Source organism: Drosophila erecta, unplaced genomic scaffold (assembly GCF_003286155.1).
Source record: "Drosophila erecta strain 14021-0224.00,06,07 unplaced genomic scaffold, DereRS2 tig00000055-arrow-pilon, whole genome shotgun sequence".
Classification (NCBI taxonomy): Eukaryota; Metazoa; Arthropoda; class Insecta; order Diptera; family Drosophilidae; genus Drosophila; species Drosophila erecta.
Genome location: NW_020825200.1, coordinates 21,240,179 through 21,260,625, shown reverse-complemented (window position 1 = coordinate 21,260,625; position 20,447 = coordinate 21,240,179).

Genomic DNA, 20,447 nt, shown 5'->3' with positions numbered 1-20,447 from the left:
CTAAAAGTTGGAGTTTGTTGAGAGTGGCCCGATATTCCAGGTTAGTGGTTTATGGTCAGAAATAAGTGTGAATTTCTTTCCGAAAAGGTATGGCCTGTAGTGTTTAATAGCCCAGTGGACAGCAAGCATTTATTTTTCAGTGGCGGAATAGCGAGTTTCCTCGTCGGACAATGTACGGCTAGCGTAAGAGCGGCATTGGCGCAGTTCTATCCCAAAACGGTAGACCGATCACAATGATTTCACGCACACTAAAGCAGGCAGAGCTCAACTACGCCACCAACGAAAGAGAGCTGTTGGCTATTGTTGGGCTCTAGGCAAATTGCAAAACTTTTTGTACGGTTCAAGAGAAATTAACATTTTCACGGACCATCAACCGCTAACGTTTGCGGTTGCCGACAAAAACACGAACGCAAAAATAAAAAGATGGAAAGCATATGTTGATCAACACAATGCCAAAGTCTTCTACAAGCCAGGCAAAGAAAATTTTGTCGCAGATGCCCTTTCGAGGCAAAGCCTCAACGCTCTGCACGATAAACCCCAATCGGACGCTGCAACCGTCCACAGTGAATTATCACTGACCTACACGGTCGAGGCCACTAACAAGCCTCTAAATTGCTTCAGAAACCAAATTGTTCTGGAAGAAGCACACTTCCCACAAAAACGGAACTTAGGGCTATTCCGGAACAAAATGCGACATTTAATAACATTCACTGATAAAAACAGCAACATCAAAATACTCAAAGAGATAGTAAACCCAGGGGTCGTGAACGCTATACACTGCGACCTACCAACATTAGCTAGTTTTCAGCACGACCTACTTTTGCTTTTCCCGGATACCCAATTCCGCTACTGCAAAAACTTTGTCCAGGACATAACTGACAGAAACGAACAGCTAGAGATAATAACAGCTGAACACAACCGTGCGCACAGGGCAGCACAAGAAAATGTAAAACAAATCCTTCGCGATCACTACTTCCCAAAAATGGGCAGCCTATCCAAGGAAGTGGCTGCAAACTGCAAAATTTGCACCAAAGCCAAATACGACAGGCATCCTAAAAGACAAGAGCTAGAGGAAACACCGGTCCCTAACTACACCGGCGAAATGTTACATATCGACATATTTTCGACCGATAAAAAACAATTTTTAACTTGCGTTGACAAATTTTCAAAATTTGCAATAGTGCAACCAATACTATCAAGAACGATAGTTGACATTACAGGCCCTCTACTACAACTTATAAACATTTTTCCAAACATCAGAACGATTTATTGCGACAATGAAGCCGCTTTTAATTCTGAGACTATCACGTCTATGCTCAGGAACAACTATGGCATTGACATTGTGAACGCACCTCCGCTTCACAGTTCTTCAAATGGTCAGGTTGAACGTTTCCATAGCACCTTGGCAGAAATCGCCAGATGCTTAAAGTTGGACAAAAAAATTAGTGACACATTGGAACTCATACTTAGGGCAACAGTAGAGTATAACAAGACCTTACATTCTGTTACCCGCGAGAAACCCATTGAAATTGTCCATGCAGGGTCCAACGAACATCGCGTAGACATCAGAGGTAGGTTGATTAAAGCCCAACAAGAGAACATGAAAAGATTCAATACCTCTAGGCAGAACCGTACCTTCGAAGTTGGTGAGGAAGTGTACCAAAAAAACAACAAAAGGTTAGGCAACAAGCTGACTCCGCTGTGCTCAGAGCAAAAAGTGGAGGCAGATCTGGGAACATCTGTTCTTATTAAGGGGAGGGTGGTCCATAAGGACAACCTTAGGTAGGCTCCCTTCCAATTAGAAGTAGCTAGTAAGTAATTTTTTAAGCAAAATAAACAGCCCTATCATATATAAATTTCAGGCTCATCATCTTGTTACTCACCATCTTAACAACGGTCAATGCGAGGATTACCGACTTTTCGCACGCCAAGTACATACCGATTATAGACGGGGAGGTATGGGTGTTCGAACAAAGAGACTGTTTCAGACACCTGAGCAACCTTTCAGAGTACATGGCCATGATTGACGAGACGGAAAAATTGTCTGATTCCTTTCCCCAGTCGCATATGCGCAAATTGTTAGACGTCGACACTGATCACTTAAAAACACTGTTGTCCGTACTTAAAGTGCACCATAGGTTTGCAAGAAGCTTAGATTTCCTGGGATCAGCCCTTAAGGTAGTTGCAGGCACACCTAATGCCGATGATTTACTAAAAATTAAGATTACAAAGGCCCAACTTGTAGAATCAAACTCCAGGCAAATAGCAATAAACTCAAAGACACAGAAACACATAAACAAACTAACTGACACTATAAATAAAATCATTAAAGCTCAAAAGAGAGATTTGGTTGACACACCACACTTATTTGAAGCGTTGTTAGCAAGAAATAGGATATTAAGCACTGAAATTCAAAATCTAATTCTCACAATTACTCTAGCCAGATCTAATATTGCAAACCCAACAATTCTCGATCATGCCGATCTAAATTCTTTCTTCGAACAAGATATCCCAATAGTCAGTCCGTTAGAATCCTCTAAAATTAAAATCCTACAGTCCAATAATATCATACATATACTAATAGCCTACCCAAGAGTTAAATTCAGGTGTAAGAAGGTTGCCGTCTACCCTGTATCCCACCAACAAGTAATACTACGCCTCGAAGAAGACAGCTTAACAGCTAAGTTAAGTAGAATACAATTCTGCCCTACTATTGTAGCTACAACTATAGAATTAAAAGATTTAGATGGTTATCTATTTTTCACGAAAAAAAAATAAATCGAATCGGAATTATGCGAAGATAATTTCATGAAAACAACAACAAAAGACGCAGATGGTCGATACGATGTGTCTATCCCATTTAAACAAGATGTCACCTTAGGAGATTCAAAGAAGCAAGCAAAGTAAATTTGGAGAAGAAATTAAAAAATAATAAAAAACTTAAGGTTGATTATTCTAAATTTATGAAAGAATATATCGAGTTAGGACACATGGTCAAAGTAACTAATGATGGTAAGTATTTTTTACCACACCAGGCTGTTATCAAAGATTCAAGCCTGACGACCAAGCTGAGAGTAGTATTTGATGCTTCAGCAAAAACTTCAAATAATAAAAGTTTGAACGTTTGAAAGTTTGGGTTGGTCCACGAGTTCAAAAAGATATTTTTGACATTATTGTTAAGAAAATGGGAATTTGTTGTTTCTGCGGACATTGAAAAAATGTACCGTCAGATTAAAATAAATGAAAATGACCAAAAATATCAATATAATATATTTTATGGAGAAATTCTCCAGAAGAAAAAATTAAAAATTATAAACTAACAACAGTCACTTATGGTACGGCATCTGTACCATACATAGCTACTAGGGTTCTGGTGGACATAGCAGATAAATGTCAAAATAAAAATACATGGACGCCAAAAATGTTGTCCAACTACATTCAAACGAATTACAAAAAGTAAAATTGTCAAAAAGACAAAATTTAAGAAAATGGATATCTAATAATTCAGAAATAATATCAACAGTAGAGGATACTCGGGATAACAAGGTTCTTAGTATTATTGAAAATGAGAGTGTTAGAACTCGTGGACTTCAATGGAAACCACAAAAGGATTTATCTAAGTTTAAAGTAAGTTGCGGGTCATCCAAATTGACAAACAAAAGGATAGTACTATCGATATTATCTAAAATATATGATCCCTTAGGATGGTTGGCTTCCGTGACTATTTTAGGAAAGCTTTTCATTCAAAAACTTTGGATAAGCAAATGTGAATGGGATCAGGAATTAGCAGCAGAAGATTTGAAATACTGGAAAGCATATAAAGAAAATTTATTATATTTAGAAAATATTCGAATCCAAAGATGGATTAATTCTAGAAATGGCATAAATATTCAGCTACATGGATTTGCTGATGCCTCAGAAAAGCATATGCTGCAGTAGTGTATGCTAAAGTAGGAGATGCGGTAACTATAATAGCTAGCAAAAGTAGAGTCAATCCTATAAGAAATAGAAAAACTATCTCTAAGCTAGAACTGTGTGCCGCTCATTTCTTATCCCTACTGATCCAAAGAATAAAGGAGTCATTAACCAGTAAGGTAGAAATTTATGCTTGGAGTTATTCCACTATCACTTTAGCATGGATCAAGAGTGGCAAAAGTAAGGTTAAATTTATCAGACGAAGAACAGATGACATTCGAAAACTAGCCAACACTGAATGGATCTGATCTAAGATCTGAAGAAAATCCAGCTGATTTAGCATCTATGGGAATTGATTCAAAATCATTGACACACTGTGATCTTTGGTGGAAAGGTTCAAAATGGCTAGCTGATGCAAAAGAGCAATTGTCTCGGCAGCTATTGAAAGAGGAAACGACAATTATAAATACAATAATAAATAATAAAACCGATGATCCTATTTGCAATTTGTTGGAGAGGTATTCCTGCTTTCAAAAACTAATACGTATTATAGCCTACACAATCAGATTTATTAAAATAAAAACCCAAAAAGTGAATCGTATCCTTCCTACCTTCAGGTAAAAGAATTAAAGTTAGCTGAAAGGATAGTCATAAAAAAGCAACAAAAATTTCAGTTCAGTCAAGAGATAAAGTATTTGCAAAACAACAAAGAAATCAGTACAACTAACAGAATATTGTCACTGAATCCGTTTCTGGATAAGGATGGACTCCTCAGAGTAGGAGGAAGACTACAAAACTCCGATGCAGAATTCGAACTTAAACATCCAATTATTTTAGATAAATGTCATATATCTTACTTGATAATTAAAGATGCTCGTAAGGAAACCGTACATTACCTTATGCGTAATTGTATTCAAAGAAAGTATTGGATATCAGAAGATTCATTGCTAGACAAGAGAAATGTGCCAATATATATTCAGATAACGGAACAAATTTTGTAGGAGCTGCTAGGAAATTAGATCAAGATTTTTTGGCCATCCAAGATAATTTAGCGATTGCAGCGCAACTGGACAAGGATAGGATTGACTGGCATTTTATTCCGGCGGCAGGACGTCACTTCGGAGGTATTTGGGAAGCTGGGGTCAAGTCAATGAAATACCATTTAAAGCGTATAATTGGCGACAATATTTTGACATATGAAGAAATGTCAACCCTTTTATGTCAAATAGAAGTATGTTTAAATTCAAGACCATTATACACTATAGTTAATGAGATGGAACAACAAGAAGCTTTAACGCCAGGTCATTTTCTGATTGGAAGACCGCCCTTAGAAATAATCGAACCGATGGAGGATCAAAGAATCGGAAATTTGGATAGATCGAGACTTATCCAAAAAATGAGGAAAGATTTCTGGGTAAAATGGAAAAATGAATATTTGCATACACTCCAGCAAAGGAATAAATGAAGAAGAGATATTCCTAATATAGAAGAAGGGAAAATAGTTTTGTTAAAAGATGAGAATTGTCATCCAGCAAGATGGCCTTTAGGAAAAGTAGAAAAAGTCCATAAAGGGAATGATGATAAGGTCCGTGTGGCTGAAGTAAGGATGCAGGAAGGATTTATCACAAGAACCAATGTGTCCCTTGCAAGGAATATTTAGTTGCGCACCATAATATTCAATCCGAAAGCGTAGAAGCGCTATCAACACCTTATATAGGAGAAGTTAGTGAAGTTCCGAAGATTATTTGGGATCCGCTGAAATTGTCAATATTAAATCATACTGCAGAATTCGAACGATTGAATACTGAAATTAAATATATGAAAGAACATCATTACAAATTGAAAGACTTAGATTTCCAACATATTTCCGGACATGCTGGTTTAATTACTGATTTAATAATCATGGTAAACTCAATAATATATTTGCTACGGGAATTTGCTGTTAGACAACGAGTGCAAGCGATAACTTTGTCAGCACTATAAAATTTAACAATTAAGATAAAACAAAAATAAAGAATAAAGTTATATTATAATAATAAAGAATACAGTCCACTATATCGTTGTTCTTAAAACAAAATTGTTACCTTAAGATATTAAAGGCGAAAAGTAAAAAATATATTAAATTTAGTCTAACCTTTCAACTGTAAATGTTAAGATATATGCCTAGCTTTGCTGGCCCTTTGGCAGAATGTTCACACTTGAACACGGATATACATATAATATTATATGTATATATATATTGTACGTAAAACGATTGGACCGCTGCAGCACATGTATATTTAAAAATAAACAACTCTTGAGCGTTAGAGATATAATAAAAATACCACGAACTCCTGCATGGATTAATCGCTTAAACAACGATGCAAGCGGTCGTATCGCATTTTCGTGTAGATAAGGAATGCGTTCCCATGTCTGAGGAACAAATGACCACGGCGTTGGTCTAGTTAGAGATAAGATTAGAACATGTAAATTTCATATTAGCTACCTAAGCAGGATTTAGAGAAATAAAATTTAGTTTGAAATAATATTATATATCAACTCAACAAATGTAGACGTTTGCTTATATTGCAGCCTCTTTACACGTAGGTATTCATGTTCGTTGTTGAATTTGTTTGTTTTTGCAAATATGTGTGTGCGTCCGGTGAACAATTCAAATGGTGTGTGTTTAGTACTTGATTGGATGGTATTGTTATATGTCTGTAGGGTTTCTGCCATAAGTTCGTTATGTTGGCAAGGTTGAAAGTGTTTTCTTTTGGTGTCAGTTAGTATTCTATATATTTCGATGAGTGTTGAGTGTAGTCGTTCTACGGGGGAGTTACTGCTTGGCATTGTATGTCGCAGAAATCTTTGAGTATGGATCCTGAGAATTCTGCTCCTTGGTCGTACACAAGTTTTTTAGGAATGCCGAATAGGCTGGTGAAGTTTTTTAGAGAGTTTACGACACTTATGCAATTTCTATTTGTCAGTGGGTATGCGCATGCAAACTTTGAGAAGGATGTGATGGATTGGTGTTATAAACGGTTGTTTTTGTGGGTGTCTGTCATATTTAAGTGTTAGGCATACCGAGCAACTTTTTAAGGTCTGGGCTATTTTGTTTTTCATAAGTGGGAAATATATTGTTCTTTTTAGGTGTAGGAAGGTTTCGTCTACACCGTGGTTATTTGGTGGTTATTTTTTAGTTTTCAATGATAGTTTGTTCTTGTTCGGTTGGGTCGTTCATGTCGATTAGTAAGTCTAGGCATCTTAGTAATTTAAAATTCTTATTGTGAGTAAAATACTTGTTGTATGTTTCTTGTATTAGTTTAAATATCTCGTCTGTTGTGTGTATCGCTGTTGTTTTGTTTGGCTTAAGAATTATTTTAAGAATTTGTAATATGTTATCCCCGTTTAGGTCTGGTTATTTTATTGTTCGTCTTATTTTGTTTTTAAAGGGTGTTGTTGTGGTATAAGAGGGTGGCGTTTCTTTAGTTATGATTGCTTGTATATTAAAGTCATTTAGTGGTTTTTCTGATGTTAGGATGCTGTCTGTAGGGTTCTCTTGGGTTGCGTCATTAATGTTCACGTCTGCCTGGTTTTGTATTCTACTAAGGGCATCGGCAACCACGTTTTGTGAGCCTCTTTTGTAAATGAATTCATACTGATATTCTAAAAGTTGGAGTTTGTTGAGAGTGGCCCGGTATTCCAGGTTAGTGGTTTATGGTCAGAAATAAGTGTGAATTTCTTTCCGAAAAGGTATGGCCTGTAGTGTTTAATAGCCAAGTGGACAGCAAGCATTTATTTTTCAGTGGCGGAATAGCGAGTTTCCTCGTCGGACAATGTACGGCTAGCGTAAGAGATTGGTTTATCGTTATTTGGCTTGCCTTGGTGTAAATTCGCTATTGATTTCGACAGGTTTTTTTCCTTTAAGTTGTAGGGTAAGTGGTTATGTTAATTGGGCAAAATCTTTTATGAATTTTCGGTAGTAGCCGAGTATACCGAGGAATGATTTTATTTGTCTCCTATTTGTTGGAAGAGGGAAATTTTTAATTGCTATTATTTTGCCTGGATTGGCCTTTACTCCGCCTTCTGTGACTATATGTCCGAGGAAATTTACTTCTTTACGAAGGAAGTTTGATTTTGCTATTTGTATTTTAAAATTTGCTGCCCTAAGTCTCTCAAATATGTTATTTATATCAAGTAGGTGTTGTTGGAAGGATGGCGAGAAAATTATGATATCGTCTAGGTATACAAGGCACGTAGTGCCAACGTGTTTGCCCAGAACGTTATCCATTACTCTCTGGAAGGTTGCCGGTGCGTTTTTTAAGCCGAAGGGCATACGCACAAACTCAAATTTTGTGTCCGCCTTCGACTGTAAATGCTGTTTTGGGTACGTCTGTTTTGTTCATCTCTATCTGATGGAAGCCGCTTGCTAGGTCTAGCGTTGAGAAGTAGCTTGGTTTAGGATGTCGTTAATGTTCGGGATTGGGTATTTGTCGGAAATAGTTTTTTCGTTAAGTTTTCTATAGTCGACAACTAGCCTCCATTTTTGTATAGTGGAATCAGATTTTTTTGGCACAACCCAAACTGGGGCGCTTCATGGAGAATAGCTAGTTCTTATGATATCTTGTTAAAGCATGGAGGCTTTTAACTTCTTCTTTGAGTGAGAATGGGTAGCGGTAAGTTTTGACTCAGACTGGTAAGTTATCTGTTGTTCGGACATGTTGTTTTATTTTGTTCATGAAAGTGAGTTTTTGATCTTCTCTGTAAAATAAGTCAATGTAGTTTGCGCATAGTTTGAGTAGGGCCTGTTTTTCTTCTGAATTAAGGTGTTCGGTTTGTATTTTTGACAAGCATTCTGTATTTTGACGTAATATTCGTTTGGGGTTAGGTTGTATACTTCAACGAATTCGTTAGAGTTATAAGGTATTGTTGTTAATGGCATGTCTAATTGTAGGTTTTGGTCTTCGCAGGATTCCTTATTTACTTCTATTTTACTGAAGCCATTGTTTGAATTATATATTCCCTCTGATATCGTCAAGTGATTAGCGAGGGTGCTTCGTGGGTAGTTGAAGTTACCGTTTTTATTACTGACTGGGATAATTTTTGAGTAAGCTGGTATAGAGTATGTTTCTGATGCTGGGTTGTCTTGTATAAAGATTGTGCTTTTTGAACTTTTTGTTTGTAGAGTGAAATTTTCTAGGTTTATTTTAGCTTTAAGTTCTGTTAATATGTCCATTCCCAGTAGTCCTTTGAAGTGTGGGTGAAAGTTAAAAAGAAGGAAGTTTGCATTGATTTTTTGTTGGAATTCCGTTTATGTAGTGATAGTGATTTTTTCGTTTATACTGTGAGTGTTTAGTGCTGTTCGTATTGTTATGGTATGATGGTATGGATGGACCCAAGAAAGAGTTGGTTGATCCGGTGTCTATAAGAACTTTCATTGGTTGTTTTGTGATAGATATTACCCATGTAAAAGGTAGAATTGGACCGTGTCGTTGCTTTGTTAAATATCCTGTGGAGCAGTTGAGGCAGCTGCCTGAAAATTTGAAAATTTTCAGTTATGTTGCATAGCTCAGAAAATGATTGGGTTTGTTCTATGTTATGTGTTTGATTGTTGGTTGGAGTCGGTTGTTTAAACGGGTTGTGTTTGTTCTGTTGGTAGTTATTTTGAGTTCTGTTTTGTTGGTTTGTTTTGGGTATTGTTTTGGGTATTGTTGTTTTTATTGTTGTTACGAGCGTATGGTTTTGTTTGGTTGTCGTTGTCTGATTTTTTTGTCTGAAAGTAGAAGTCTTGTTTTCTTCTACAAAGTTCGTAAGCTTTTTATATTGTGTCTAGTCCCCTGAGTCGGATGTTTTGAGGGGATCCCTGAGGTTGATAAGGAATGTGTTTAGGCAAATTTCCAGGTATAGTTTGTTTTTAGTCTCGAGGATTAGTGGTTCCCTAATAACTGCCTCTTTGAGTTGGTCTGTTAGTTGGCTTCTAGAGTTGGCTTCATGAGATGCCGTAGAAAAGTTGGCATATTGACATATTGCCAGAGAAATGCTGATGGTCGCGGAGTAGCATGGCCTCCGTTTTTTTGCTCGAATATAGGTTTGTCAAGGTGTTTTTGATATCGTCCCAGATAAGCACTGTCTTGGTCAGATTGAGTGCGTCATGTGCCCTACCAATGATCTTGTTCCTGATGGCTCTCAAAAGGAGGAGGCCATAGGGAGTCTGGTCGGTGCCCCTAATGAGCATTATGACTTCTTCGACTGATTGTTCTCTGATTTCTGGTAAGGAGGGGGTTCTTAAGTCTGATCTTGACCTGGTAACTCTAAATCCTATTTTCCTGTTCATCTATTTTCTGTTAGTTTTAAATGTTTTTCCCTTTTCTTAGTTATTATTAGTTTGTTTAATTCGTATTTTAACTGCTTATATGTATATTATAGTGTATAGAAATATGTGTATTACTTATAATAATGTTTAGGTATATGGTTGTATTGATATTTGTATATTGTAGTTGTGTTTTTCCTTTTGCTCGATTAGTTTATGTAATATTTTGACGTTAGTGTATTCATATTTAAGTGTGTTTTTTATTTTTCGAAGCGGTCTTTGTTACTGAACTCGTAATTTGACTACTTGAGATAGGGTTGTTTTCATATGAGCATTTTTTTTTTTTAAGTACTGCTCGTTGATTTGTTTGTGCTGATCATATTTGTTTTGTGTACAAGTAGAAAAAGACTTCATATATAGTGGCAGCGATCATCAAATGATTCTGTCCCTTTGTATGCGCAAGGTTTTTATATTGTTTGTGTTTTAATGATTTTTGGCTTTATGTGGCCCGATGTATGTTTTGTTTTTATGTGCTATATTTTGCATATATATATAGTAGCATATGTACCATAGTATAACTCTTTGTCACACACACACACAGTACATATGTACCACTTGATCACACCCACCCAATCCATTTGCCCAGCAACACACTAAAACTTGCAAACCCCAACACATAAGTCAGATCCCAAGCTCGTGGCGACAATAACAATTTCGGCCGCGTTAACATAAACAATTGATTCATAGACATAAACATCCGCCGATGCCGAAATTCGTTATTCCCACTAAGCAACCAAATAGCTTACGCAGCACAAATCCTGGTAATTTTCCAGGCGCAACTCTCTTAAAGAGCGCAACCCATTTGAATAAAGAGGAGAGCCTTCAAGTTCATATAAACAAAGTCGACCAAGGGTTTGCTAAGCGTTCAACTAACACTCCAGATTTAGTTCTAATTCATCCACTATACCATTAAGACGTGAATTGACTGCGATTCAAAGTTGTATTATTATCTTGAAATAAAAACTTATATTTTTTTCAAAACTTGCAACCGCGAACTCGTTATTATATATATATATACAAATGTGAATCAAAAGTCGCAGTGATCAACGATTGATTCCGCTTGGCTTTATGCGGGCCAATATATGTTTTGTTTTCATGCAGTATATTTTGTACAAATGTGAGTTCGAAGCCGCAGTGATCAACGATTAATTCCGCGACCTTTCACACACATAATATTACTTTAATTACGTATGCAGAAGGAACATGTTGTAGGTACGATTATTATTGGTTGGATTTACTTTGCACATATACATGTATGCACATGTATGTTTTGTTTGCACATTAATTGGACGTAGTGTAAAATTTTTGTTTTACATTTTTTTTTTTGAATAAATATATATGTCGTTCTCTCTTATTGCACACATGGGTTTTGACAATTTATTTGCACATTAGTTGGTCGTTGAAAAATTCTTTTGCGTATATCTGACTAATTTTGTTTTGTACAATTTTGCTTTTGTTGGTTTCAATAGCTTTTCCACTTTTGCTTACGTGACAAAGAGTACGAACATATGTAGTAAGTTCATTCCGAATCCGGCTGCGCCAATTACTATCTGGGAGGAGAGGGGCTTGCGATCGTGCCGTTGATGATATTGTGTCTTCGTTGCCAGATGATATTGTGTACGATTTGAATAATAATAAAGTTCGACTGTGTTCTTTGAGTATCGAAATCCAAGTGACATTTTATTTTGAAGGGCTCGTATACATATCTTATGCTAGGGTTTATGTACTTGAGTACATATGTGGGGCTGAAGTGTTCGTTGCTGCGGCGTCAGCAATTTGGCTGCCTACGCGAGGCAGGCTGCAGCGGATATTGCTACATTGTCTGCTGGTGGCTGCTGCTGAGTCGGCTCAAAGTGTCGCTATGCTGTGTTGGGACATCGGTCAAAGCCTTTGGCTGTTATTGCCACCGGTGGGGTTTCGGTGGGGGAGAGGGCATGGGAGCCATATTGGTAACTCGCGGGCCCTGAGTATCCTGGAGGACACGACTAAGAGAGTAGGCCGACGATATGAGACCGGGCTGCTATGGAGAGACGACGAGGTGAGACTGCCAGACAGTAACATTATGACACTCAAGAGACTTGCCAACGTTAAATGGAAAATGAGGCGCGATATGGACTTCGCGCGGGCCTACAATGGTGCTATGGACGATTACGTCAAGAAGGGTTACGCGCGACGACTGGAGCCCCAAGAAGTCCAGAGGTCCCAGGAAGTGCCTGCCGCACTTCGGGGTAGAGAACCCGAACAAGCCTGAAAAAATCCGGCTGGTCTTCGACGCGGCTGCCAAGGTGAACGGAGTGTCCCTGAATTCAGCGCTTATGAAAGGCCTACAGCGCTACAAGCCCCTCCCAGCGATGCTCTTCCATTTCCGGGAAGGAGCAGTTGGGGTTTGTGCAGACATCAAGGAGATGTTTCATCAGGTATTGATGCACCCACAGGATAGATGTGCCCAGAGGTTCGGAGACGATCGTCGGGAGCTCAACATATATGAGATGCAGGTGATGTCGTTCGGAGCGGCCTGCTCATCTTGCTCGGCGGATTATGTGATCCGGATTATGCGGATTATGCTCGGATCCGCGAGCAGTCCAGGCGATCAACGAGTATCACTACGTGGATGACTACGTCGACAGTGTCCCCAGTGAAAAAGAAGCTATCGCCGTCTCGTCACAGGTGAGAGATATACATGCAGAAGCTGGGTTTGATTTGTGTCGATTTTCTTCCAGTTCGGAAAGAGCGTTGAACCCACTTAAATCCATCGTTAGCGTCATATGAACCGAAGCTGAGTAGAATGTACCAGGAATGTACTGGCAGCTAGCTACAGCTGCCTTCAAGTTCGGCGTCAAATACATGATGACAGGAGAACGTGTCCCCACGAAGAGGAAGTTCCTTAGCCTGGTCATGTCCACGTTCGACCCGATTGGGTTTTTGAGCTGCTACGTGGTGACCGCTAAAGTATTAATGAGAGAGATTTGGCGGAGAGCAGTCGGCTGGGATAAACTTTTACCAGACATGTTATCCGCAGCCTTTGAGAGCTGGCGGCAAGAATGAACAAGATTGAGGAGTTTCGATGTCCGCGCTACTACTTCGGCGCTGGACGATTGCGGACACTACAGCTGCACTTGTTTGTGGATTGTTGTGCAGGTGCACTTTCATATGCTCGAAGACGAAGTGCGCTCCGATGAGGACTATGTCAATCATGTGACTGGAATTTCAAGCAGCCGTATTGGGTACGAGACTGATGGACACCGTCAGGCAGGAGCACTGTGTGGAGATCAGCAACTGCGTACTATGGACGGATTCTAAGACTGTACTGCACTGGATAAGCAGCACCCACCGGAGATACAAGCAATTCGTCGGAAACCGGGTGGCGGAGATCTTAGAATTCACGAAGGCGTCCCAATGAAGATGGATTCAGGCTGCCAAAAACGTGACAGATGACGCAACAAGGCCACGCGAGTGCGTGGACCTAAGTATTGGTTCGCGGTGGCTAAGTGGTCCACCATTCCTACGAGGATCAGAAGAGAGCTACCCGAGATCGCGCGAGGACTGGAATCCCTCGACGCCAGATGAAGAGGATATGAAATGTGAGTTTGCCCTGGTCATGGTGAACTTTATATCGTTACACAGATTTTCGAGCTACAACCGATTGGTGAGGAGCACCTCATGGGTGCTCAGATTTATTCGACGATGTCGTGGATTACGTTGCGACCGAAAGGACCATGGACTGACGTCGATGGAGTGCGCTGAGGCAGAGCACGAACTGATAAGGAAATCGCAGCGAGAAGCGTTTGCTGAAGACAGCCAAGGAAAAGCCGCCAAGGGCAGCTGACTGTATGGGTTGTTACGAGGACGGAGTATTGCGAGCCAGCGGAAGGAGCGACGACGCGGCGCTCACATGGCACACACATACAGCGCGCGACGGCCGATTATACTGTCTCAAGAAGAGGCACTGTCGGAGATGATTGCGCAGCATCACCCCGAGAGGATGTGCCACCAAAACGTGGAGGCAGCTATTGGAGCGATCCGGCAGAAGTTCTGGATTACGAACTTACGGAGGCTGCTACGGAAGGTGATGAGCAACTGCAATGTATGCAAGCTACGGAAGGCGCGACCTGCGCAGCCAGAGATGGGTCCCCTGCCAGAGGACCAGCTGGAGACCAACGGATGGCCATTTAAGTATACCGGCCTGGATCATTTTGGACTGCTATTTGTGACTATTGGACGTCACACGGAGAAAAGGTGGGTGGCATTGTTTACGTATCTAACCACAAGGGCTATCCTCTTGGATATGGCCAACGGTTTGTCTATTCCTGTATTATCGCCATGAGGAACTTCATGAGCCGCCATGGACCGGTGGTCAGGATAAGAAGCGACAACGGGAAGAACTTCGTTGGAGCCGATAGAGAGGCCAGGAAGTTCAGCGAAGTATTTGAGCCTGCATAAATCCAGGGCGAGGTGTCGTCTCAAGGAGTCGAAATGATCTTTAATTGCCCGGCGAACCCAGCTGAGGGTGGCGCCTCGGTAAGAATGGTGCAGGGCGTGAAGAAGGTGCTGGCGCACACAATGAAGGAGATCGCGCCCAAGAAGCACGTACTGGAGAAGCTGTTGATTGAGGCGGAGAGCATAGTGAACTCTCGTCGACGGTGGACCAGGAGGCTCCACTGACACCCAACGATTTGCTGAAGGGAGTACCCGATGTTCTGGATCTTCCCCAAGATGATTGACAGGTGTCCAACAGATGCGCTACCAGGAAGCATAGCAAGAATGATGCGGGATCGATTCTGGAAGAGATGGGTGCATGAGTACCTGCCAACACTTGTGCGCAGGGAAAAATAGTGCAAGCACGTCGAGCCCATTCGTCGAGGAGATCTGGTGTTCATATGTGATCCGGCCTTACCACGAAGAGAGTGAAAACGAGGCGTCGTGGAAGAGGTGTTCACCGCAAGATGTGGAATAACGATCGAGCCGAGACGACAATGCGTCCCGCTTCGATGCTAGCTGTCCTGGACGTGGTGAATGTGAGTGCTTCAGGGGGGTGGGGATGTCGCGGAACGGTTTAGGGCAATCGATAGTTAGTGAAGTTTCATTTTTGAGCCGCCAGAACTTAGAGATATTTGTGTCAGGATTTTCGATGTTTATGTATTCGGGCACACTAAATCGGGTAAAGCCAAGCTTAACCGCTTAACCAAGCAATACCGTTTACTTGGATAGCATAAAATAGGCCAGGAGCTAATATGCACTTAAAGATCCTAACTTTATTTTCCAAGGACAGCTTGTTTCTCGGTGGCATCAGCCTTGGACTTGAATGCTTGCTGTACCGCGCTGACATGTCTTCCAAAGGTTAATCTTCTGTCTAGAATGACACCAGGGTATTTGTAAAAGGTTTTATGCTCTAAGACTGTTCCATTAAGACAAGTCAGCAGATATTGCAAGTAAGACATCATTCCGATTAGATTGGGTGATTGCTGTATAGGTGGACATATCTCCGGTGAAAATGGAATACAATGCCCCCAAAACGCCGCCTCAATGCCTCAAAAAAACATCCAAGAAAGCGACGACCTTAAGCAAAATGCTGTTGTAAATGCGTACTAAGAACCACAAGGCCTGATCTGGTAACATCGTTTTTCAGTTTTGTATCTGTCTTGTATCTATCTAAAAAGTTTTTTTGCCACGCCAACACCTTTTTAAAATGTTTTGATACTTTTTCAGTTTTTTATTAATCCTGTAAATTTCTACCGATTTGACAAACAACTTTTTGCCACGCCCACAAAACTATTTCTGTTTTAATTGATATGAGATTATATTTATAGAATAGAATTTATAGAATAGAATTAATATGAGATAATAATTTTGTGTGGCGCTGTTTTACATTTCATATAAAAGTAAAATATGTAAATTAAAACTAAAACAGATATGAAGATTATTAGTATGTTTCTGTAAATTGTGTTATTCTTATTGTTTAACAAAATCATTTCTTTAATTTCTATGTGTGACATTGTTTCGACTTTGGTTACACTGTGTTCAGTAAATATTACATTTGTGTATTGTTGAATACTATTAGTTATTTTAATTTGTCATATTCCCATATTATGAATATTATCATATTATGAATATTCAATTAGTTATACCAAGCGGAAGTTTTTATGTTAATCAGATTTTTGTAATTAACGTTGCCAATATTGTCATGTTTTAGTAGTTTGGGATTAAATATTCCTGGTCGTGTTAGTTGTGAACCCATTTCAATGTCCTCGATATTCGGTAAAATGTTCAATGTTGAAAGATAATACAATATTTTTTGTTCTTTTTCAAAGAATTGGACTGGGTGTTAATTATTTCTATGCCATTATTAAGACTGTCAATAACGTGGTTTAGAGTGCTGACCTGCACTGAGTCTTGTGATAGAGTCGAAATTTCTTGATCAATATGTTGTCTGTCGTCTTCGTCTAGTGTGCCAAAAAGATATTTTAATGTGGAACCTACAAAGTTAACCAATCCTCGTTTGTTTCGTTTTGAGGTTCGTATGCCATTCTTTTCTCTCTCCATTTTCTCGGTTAAATATTTAATTTGTGTAACGTTTTTAAATTCTTGACATTGTTTAATCATACTATTAAACGTTTCCTCAACTTTTGTAATATTTATTATGGGACAGTGGTGCATAAAGGTTATGTGGATTTGTATTGTTCCAGATTCAAACAAGATAAATCCTTGATTGTTTTCTATTGGGTTGATTTTAAGTGTTCCTGCTGTAGTTTGTGTCGCAGTACAAGTTATTCTGGTGATTATGAGTCCGATGATTGGGAGGTGTCGGTTTGATGCAAGTATTTACTGTCATTAATTTTCTTTTTCTTTTTGAATTTGCTTTTATAATGAATAACGTTTTGTCCTCTATTATTTTCGTTATGTTTTTCTTTTTGTCTCCATTCGTGTTTCTTTCTTGATAATTCTGATTTTTTCATTTATGGTTTTATAAAGGCGTTCTATGTCTGTTATTCCTGTTTTACTTGTGGTAATATCTATTTGTATGTGGTTTGGTTTTCCCATGTCGTTAAAAATTCTAGTAAGGGCTCTTTTTGCCTCTAACCAATCTCTACTGTTTGTTTTAATAAGTGAAGCGAATTTTGAATATACGTCTATACAAGATAAATACTGTTCGTTGTCAATTGCATACAAATCAGTAAAATAAATTGCAAGGTTATTGCATCAATAACATCTTAGCAAGGTTACAGATTACGCAATCATTGATAATGTTTTGAATTAGTTTATTATAATCGGAAAAATAATGAATTCTTTAAATTCAGGATAAGATTTCAAGTATTTTAACTTTATGATACTTTTAAGAATTTTCACGTTACCATGTGGGTTAATGCTTTCTCGATATGCATTTTGAAAACCTAAAAACTCTTTATCGTTTTCCAGGTAAATAGCACTGTTATTATTTAAGAACTATTTAATGGGGATATCTGTTGCCTTTGTCAGGGTCATGTCAGTGTATTTGATAGTCAGTTTTGTTTTGGAAAAGTATTTCGTTGTCTCTACTTGCTCTACGGTATCTTTAATAAATTCAATTTATCTTGCAAAATAGTTTATTGGTTTTTCTGTAATTTCAATGTAGGTTTCGTTGCGTTCTGATGAACTGTGAAATTTGTAAGTTTGTATTTCTCCTCACTATTTAAATGTTCTAGTCTGTATGTGTGTTCTGAGTCTATATAAAGGTCCATGGCAAAGTTTACTTCTGATGTAAAGTTGTTTTCTTTTTAGAGGGCTTACAACTTTTGGTTACAACAACTTACAACTTTCCCGTCACATGGATCTTTGTGAATAATTGTTCTTTCGTTAATTATTGTTTCCTTCCGAAAGTAGTCTATTAAACCGTTATTTTCCATTAGTATTTTTCTACCTAATAGAATGTCATAATAAGGTGAAAATGAATGAATATAGATTTTTTGTGTTTGTTTAAAAAGACCGTTGGCTGGAAGGTCTACATATTTATTTAATTTAGAATAGCCTGTCATACTTCGGACAGTTATTTGCTTATCTTTAACTTGAAGGTTGAAAAAGTTTGAGCTCATCATGTTTATTGAAGAGCCAATATTAACTATGCATATTATATCTGTGGTTATTAAACGTGATCTTTGTGTATTGGTGGAATCCCAGGCTGCTGATCTGTAAACATTTCTGTCTGAGTATTCTGCAATTGATCTTTGTGGAACCGTTCGTCATTATAGTGTTTAGTTTCGTTATCGTAATCTAATTCGTACTGGTGATGAATTCATCTCTCTGCATACGTGATTGTCCGCTGCCTTCTTTAAAACGCTTATTCGGCACTCTTGGTTGTTGGGGGGGCTGATAGTAGTTTCGGGTGCCGTTTTGACGGTCCTGAAGTAAGTCTGTATAAATTTCTGTTCTGATCAAGTTGCTGTTGTCTGGTCGGAGGAGTTTGTTTAAAAGGGGTTTGATTGTTTACGTTAGTGGTTTGGATCTGTGTGGGATTTGTTAATGGAATAAAGGGGAATGGAATACTTGGGTCTTTGTATAGACCTTCTTGTTGGGCGGTTTATCTTAATTTTTGAACGGTCTAAAAGGTGTGCGATACAACCTTCCTAGTAGTTCCTCCAGGGGCGTCTGAGTCTTGCATTCCGTGATTAGGGTGTCTTTTAAAGTTGTCCATTCGTTGTGCATTCCAAATTGGAATTCCGCATCTCCGACAATTTCGACAAGTTCGATGGCTCCAAATATGATTGCCTTCTGTCGAATGTCGTTTGTATAAGTTCAACAGGTATTCGATACGTCTGATGAACGAGCTGAGACTTGATGGGACTCCAGAGAATTGCGGTACTTGGCGTATTTACCGAAGTAATTGAGATAGATTTTCCGCTGTTAACGCCATTTTTGTTTTATTTAAAAGTTAGTTTCTGTTCTTGTTCACAGACTGCTACAGTATGCCTTAAGTGAACTGCACTGTTTTAACTCTTTGTTGTTTTATACAATAAGGGGTCGCACTTTTGATTTTAGTGGGCTACTGTTTTTGTTCACAGACTGCTACAGAATGTCGAGACAGATGTCTTAGTGAATTGCACTGTGCACCTTTTAATTGTATTTCACCTTAGTGGCGGTCTCACTTCACGAAGCAGGCCACAAGACTAGGTCTTTAAATTAACTCCGATCGCACAGGTTCTTGTGCGGATACCGATTTTAGTCCTTTAAACGAACTGACATCACTTTGTTGCGGCCAATTCGCGGGTACAATCAGAAAAGTTTAATTGATCGTAAAAGTTTCCTCTTTTCACTAGATTGTCAAAGGATAACGAGTTCACTAGGACTTTTTTCAGTATCCTACCGACTGCGACAAACAATTTTTTAGGTGATTGATTTAATAAAAAATATATAATATTTTTCTTTTTATAATCTTTATTTGATAATTTTTCACCAGAGGTCAGTTATGAACTAATTTACAAATGTATTCTTTCGGCCCAGCAAACCTTTTACAGAGGATTGCATAAGCCTTTTAAGTTCTACTTAGCTTTATATGTCAAGCTTACCGGATCATTAAGCTTGTTACCGTTAAGCGGTTGGTGTCTTGGGAGAATGTTATTTATGAGGCTTTTGAAGAGTGAAGCTTTCGAAAAGATCGGCTTTAGCTTTTTATATGAAGAGTAAATATGTCACTATATATACTTATTATGGTCGCATACGTCGGATATGGTTACATACTGTTCAACGAATCTAGTACAACCTGTTTTGGTGAGCCGCAGTGTGCTTGGATTGGATTGTAAACACTAGTTTGCATGGGCTGGGTTGGGTCAAGTAAATAATTGGAGCTTATACGTATGATATGCGTTTTGCTTGGTCGGTACCAACCTATACGTTTGTACCGGTTTTGGTGGTAACATTGGTGGTTTTCCTATATAGGATATCAGTTTATTTCTTGTCATCGGATACTCGAGCAGACTACATAAATGTAGGACATGCCCTAATTACTGTCATGCAGGGCATTACAAAAGCATCCATTTATCCTACCCTGTACTAAGGCTGTAAAGCAGATATTATAAACTTATTAAATCACATTTGTCGATAAATGCACTGTTAGGCATTTCAAAATGGCTATCCTTTCCTGTGGGGTACTATCAGATTTTGAGTCTACGTTATTTTATTACTCTTTTTCCACGATGAATATTCGATTTAGTGT